This window comes from Hemiscyllium ocellatum, chromosome 36 (genome assembly GCF_020745735.1).
Source record: "Hemiscyllium ocellatum isolate sHemOce1 chromosome 36, sHemOce1.pat.X.cur, whole genome shotgun sequence".
Lineage (NCBI taxonomy): Eukaryota > Metazoa > Chordata > Chondrichthyes > Orectolobiformes > Hemiscylliidae > Hemiscyllium > Hemiscyllium ocellatum.
The window spans coordinates 31,785,802-31,791,801 of NC_083436.1; positions in this window are offsets into that span (position 1 = coordinate 31,785,802).

Genomic DNA, 6,000 nt, shown 5'->3' on the forward strand with positions numbered 1-6,000 from the left:
GATACAACTGAAATTATTATGGATGCAATTTCAGTCACTATCTGGAGAGAGAGCGAGAGACCATGCAAAGTCACAACCGGCAAGGTGTCAAGGAAACTTCAAAGGGAGAAAAAGCAGAACTACCGAATTGTAATCTCCTTGGGGTTATCTCGCATTGTAAACAGATAGCAGACTGGACAAGAGACATGTTTTGTGTCTTCCCTTTCATGAATACACAAGAACAGGAATCCAAAGTCAATTCAACCCTGCCTGTGTGTGCTAGTGGAAGAAGCTATACTCATGAGCTGAGATATTTGTGCATACTAGATTAGTTTAAGTGCTAGTGTGCTGTGAAATTCAAGTCGAAGAGCCACCCATTAGCGCACGAATCACAGAAAGATAGTATGCAGATAATAAGGAAAGCAAATGAAATCTTGGTATTTATTGCTAAAGGAATAGAGTATAAATGTAGGGAGCGTTGCTTAACTGTACAAGACATTAGTGAGACTGTACCTGTAGTATTGTAGACAGTTATGATCCCTTTACTTAAAGGGACATGTAGTTGCATTGAAGACAGTTCAGAGGAGATTCAGTCGATTGATTCCAGAGGTGAGGGGTTTGTCTTACAAAGAGAAATTGAGCAGCTTAGGCCAATACTCTCTGGAGTTTACAAGAATGAGAGGAGATCTGACTGAGATATAGACGATGCTAAAGGGAATTGACAAAATAGGCATAGGGAAGATGTTTCCTTTTTGGGGCAATCTAGAACAAGGGGTCATAGTTATAGAATAAGGGGTAGCAGATTTAAAACAAAGATGAAGAGAAATGACTTCATCCAAAGGATCATGAATGTGTGGAATTCACTACTGTAAAGTGTGGTGGATGCTGGGACTTTGAGTACATTTCAGGAGGAAGTAGACATTTTAAATTTATAATGGGTTGGATTGGTTATGGAGAGTAGGCCAAAAAGTGGACTTGAGGCCGAGATGAGATTGGCCATGATTGTATTGGATGGCAGAGCAGGCTCGAGGGAATGAATTGCCTATTACTCCTCCTAGTTTTTATATTAGCTGTCCCAGTATTGCAGGTGAACTACTCTCTCACACTGAGAGTTAGAAGCCAACTTACGAGCTATCTAGTCAGTCAGAATGAAACAGGACAAGAAGAGGACACTCTTACTCCGAGTGCAGCCAAACAAACACCGTCAAAAGAAAACATGACAAAAGGACTTCAAATACTTGCAACACCTAGAATCCGATGACTATTCTTCACAAATGGTCCATAGGTATTGACAGACTTAGAGGCAGAGGCAACTTAGTTTTCTCATTTAATCTCTATGGTTGATGAAGCAAAAGTGGAAGCTTTCTTTATCTCTTTCAAGCATACAATGCAGCAATTAAAGTGGACAGTCCAATATTGATCCTTATAATGACAGAGTAAGATTCAGGGAAAGCTTGTGAAATGTATTCTGTCTTGCCCAAGTAAAGTGCTACTGATTACTAGGCATTAAAAGAGATGTTGAGAGGCATAGATAGAGTGGATAGCCAGAGACTTTTTCCCATGGCGAAAATATTTATCACAAGGGGGCATATTTTTATGATAATTGGAGGAAGGTTTAGGGGCGATGTCAGAGGTAGGTTCTTTACTGAGAGAGTGGTGGGTGCATGGAATGCATTGCCAGCAGTAGTAGTCGAGTCAGATATGTTAGGGATATTTAAGCGACCCTTTGATAAGCACATGGAAGTTAGTACAATGAAGGGTATGTAGGTTACTTTGATTTTAGAATAGGATAGAAGGCTGGCACAACATCGAGGGACGAAGGGCCTGTACTGTGCTGTACTGTTCTGTGTTCTATGTCTTTTAAGTGCATATCAGTTAGTGCCAGAGGCATACTGTCAAAAATTCCATATCCTTAGGAAACTGGTGTATCTGGAATTTAAAAGGCTTAAGCAGCTTTTTTTAAATTAGTGGGGTGTAGGGAAACTTAAGCCAGAAGCCACTCAGGATAACCTCCATGAAATAATTCAACTTGAGTTTAAAAACTTCATTCCCTTCCTAATAAGAATGGCATTTTGAGGAAGAGGAAGTCACAAGGTCCAGAGAGACCACTGATGATTAACAGTTGATCCAGAAGGCACTATTCCCGATGAACCCCTTCCATAATCAGCCCGAACAAATTGGTGACAATAGAGGTGGCAAGATTGATAGGCAACTGAGCACACATGGGAGAGAAAGAAATGCTGGGGAGCACTCCTCAAGATAGAAAGGATGTTGCTGAGATGGAAAGTCAGAGCTGAAAATGTGTTGCTGGAAAAGCGCAGCAGGTCAGGCAGCATCCGAAGAGCAGGAGAATCGACATTTCGGGCATGAAACGTCGATTCTCCTGCTCTTTGGATGCTGCCTGACCTGCTGCGCTTTTCCAGCAACACATTTTCAGCTCTGATCTCCAGCATCTGCAGTCCTCACCTTCTCCTCGGAGATGGAAAGTTAGGCCAAGAAACCTTGTATTTTTACTGCTGAAAGGTAGGGCATGTCTGGGTCAACATTGGAGGCTGTGGGATTTACCGTGGCACATGCAGAGAATGGGAGTCAGTCAGAGAGTATAGCTGACCAAGCTATAGCTCTGACTGTGCCTGCAGATACCTCATAGAGTCATAGAGATGTATAGCATGGAAACAGGCCCTTCAGTCCAACTTGTCCATGTCGACCAGATATCCCAACCCAATCTAGTCCCACCTGCCAGCACCAAGCCCATATCCCTTCAAACTTCCTATTCATATACCCATCCAGATGTCTTTTAAATGTTGCGATTGTACCAGCCTCCACCACTTCCTCTGTCAGCTTATTCCATACACGTAGCACCTTCTGCGTGAAAACGTTGCCCTTATGCCTCTTTTATATCTTTCCCCATCACCCTAAACCTATGCCCTCTAGTTCTGGACTCCCCCATCCCAGGGAAAAGACTTTGTCTATTTATCCTATCCATGATCCTCATAATACCTGTAGAAGTACTCCAGAGATTGTGGAGAAGATAAAACAAACTGTTGAGAGTTACTGGGATTTCACAATTTCACAGGGTGAGGTGATGATTCCTGTAGTGATAGTGAGGGCATTTAATCTCAAATGCTGGGAAAAAGTATGACATTCCCACTAGAAAGTGCAGTAAGTGCCAAGGTGCTGGTAAAAGGAATTGAATGAGGGTACATGCTCATTCCCTTTTACCCAGTACATCTGGAGTGCAGTCTTTTGTTTTTACCTTTGGCTGTGTGAGTCAGCCCCTCTCTGTTTGTGGATGGGATTGATCTGCTTCTCAGCAATGACCTGGTGGGATCAAAGTCAATAGGAGAGACCACTGAGGTCAAGAGACCTAATAGCTGCAGGAGAAAGTGCCTGGTATTTCTCTGACTGGAGTTCTGAAGAAGAGTTGCATTGGACTCAAAACATTAACTCTGGGTCTTTCTCTTTACAGATAGAGCCAGACTTGATGAATTTCTGAGGCATTTTCCATTCAGATTTTCAGCATCTGTAATATTTTGCTCTTAATTGAATAACCATCTGATTTGATTTGCCCATCTGATTAGATTAGTTACAGTGTGGAAACAAGCCCTTTGGCCCAACAAATCCACACTGACCCTCCGAAGAGTAACCCACACAGACCCATTCCCCTAACACTACGGGCAATTTATCATGGCCAATTCACCCAGCCTGCACATCTTTGGACTGTGGGAGGAAATTGGAGCACCTAGAGGAACCCCATGCAGACACAGGGAGAATGTGCAAACTCCACACAGACAGTTGCCCAAGGCAGGAATTGAACCCAGGTCCCTGGCACTGTGAGGCAGCAGTGCTAACGACTGAACCACCGTGCCACCCTGGTGTCAAATATTATGCTATTACCTCAGTTATGTCTGCACTTCGAACCCTTTCTTTTAATTCTAACTTCAAACTTGTCCATCAATTCTAATACCTATTGATTTTTTATTCTGCAAATCACTCAGGGGTAAATCTCCCACCTCCAGAAAAGTCTCAACAACTATCAATGCCATTTTGATTCCATAAGAAACAAGGTTCTGAGGAAGAGTCACTGGCCCTGAAACACTAACTTTGATTTCTCTTGACAGAGGCTGCCAGACCCGCTGAGCTTATCTAGCAACTTCTGTTTCCATGTTGTAGAAACTGGAGGAGATTCCTTATAGCGCTCTCCTTACAGCTCAGTTTCTCCATCACAGGTAACGTCCTGGTGACCCCCTTCAAGACCGATCACACCCTTCCTGTAGTGAGGTAACCAGAAGAGCACACAGTACTCCACTTGACCATTGGAGTGGAATAGCACAGACATAGACAATTAATATGTTCACCAATTAAGAACAACAGAGATCTCTTCTATCTTATGATCCGATTGATGAAACAGAATGTGCTAGTGCCCCTGTTTTGTTCACCTGCTGGCTTGTAGGCTCTGGATATTAGATTTATCGCAGAGATGATTTGATCAGAATTGTAATTTATACAAGACTGAAATTCAAAGGAATACAAAAGTATCGTAAGTCTGTGTTATGTAAGCAACAAAAAAAAATGCTGATTAGGAACAACTTTCTCCAGACAAAATCAAGTATCATGACATGCTGTTTTCTGCCCTTGTTACATTTGTAATGGAGATTATTGGTTCTATAAGTCTCAGTGTACATGGGTGGAGCATGAATTCGAGGTCTACTCTAGGATGGGTGAGTGGGAATAAGAGGAAATGGAAAATGCATAATCTTATCCTCAATAATGGGATATAAAAAAAAGTTCATGCATGACTGATTGGAAACTAATTGAGGAGCAAAGTTGGATGCTGTACATGCACAGAATATTTATGGCAAACAGGAACCTGCTCATGTAAGTGACATTTCACGATGATTAATGTGAGCCTCCTTATTACAAGCAGGCAACTCTATCATCTGCATTATTAGGAAGGAGAGTTGGGGTGGGGAAGAATTGTGACAAATTTGCTCTTGCATTTGAAAGCACACTAATGAGGCACAGGATGTTACATAGGGTTTTGTAATGTAGCCATGAAATTATAGATTGTGAAAATGGATAATATTTACCTCTAATTTCTCCAAATTTATTTGAAACACAGGAGATTAGGTTGTTACTAACATCAGTAATAAATGCTTTGTGCAAGTATGGTCTTTGTTAGGCTTACACATCAGTCACACAGTCAATATTCTGGGATGCAGAACTGCAGTCTCATTTACACAAAGTCAAACCCCTTGAGTCCTGCTCAATAATCACTAAAGTGCATACATTGAGAAAATGGGGCTTTTGGTTTTGTTGCTGCACCTGGATCAGCAGCATTAAAGGCATCATAGAAATACAAGTTGCTCTATCTTTTTTTTAAATGGCCAACCTGGTCCTTTCTGTCCTTTGTTCTATCAATAACTTCCTCCTTTAATACTTCTTTTCCCTCACAATTGTATCATGTTTTCTAAATTACAATTTGCTCCCTTTCTCTTTTGTTGTGTCTTTATCCCTCTTGTTTGCACTCTGCCTCTTTTAATATGTATCCCTATATATCCAAATTTCTTTCTTTTTTACTTTCTCTTTGTTCTGGTTTCTTGGTCTGCATGTTTGTTTATTCTTCTGTCTCTCTCTGTCCCTCTTCTTTACAGTGTCTGATTCCCTTCCTCTGTATTCTCTTCTCTGTCATTTTCTCTCTTTCATTGCCAACTTAGCTTTCTCTCAGTTTCCTATCGTCTGTACCCCTTTTGGACTTTCTATTTCTTCCTTTTTTCTCTCTTCCTCTTTCCTTCTCTCAGTTTTTCATACTTAGACATGAGAGATCTGAATGAGAGATTATTTGACACTATTTATGACAAACTGAACATTTCCATTAATCAATGATACAAGGAGACAGCAAAGAGACTATTTCTTTTGTAACAATTTGGCATGTTTGCTCTTTAGTGAAGTAGTGACCTGTTCCTAGAGTAATGTGATGAATGTCATTCCTGAACGTTTTGCAATCCATGATTTCATAAA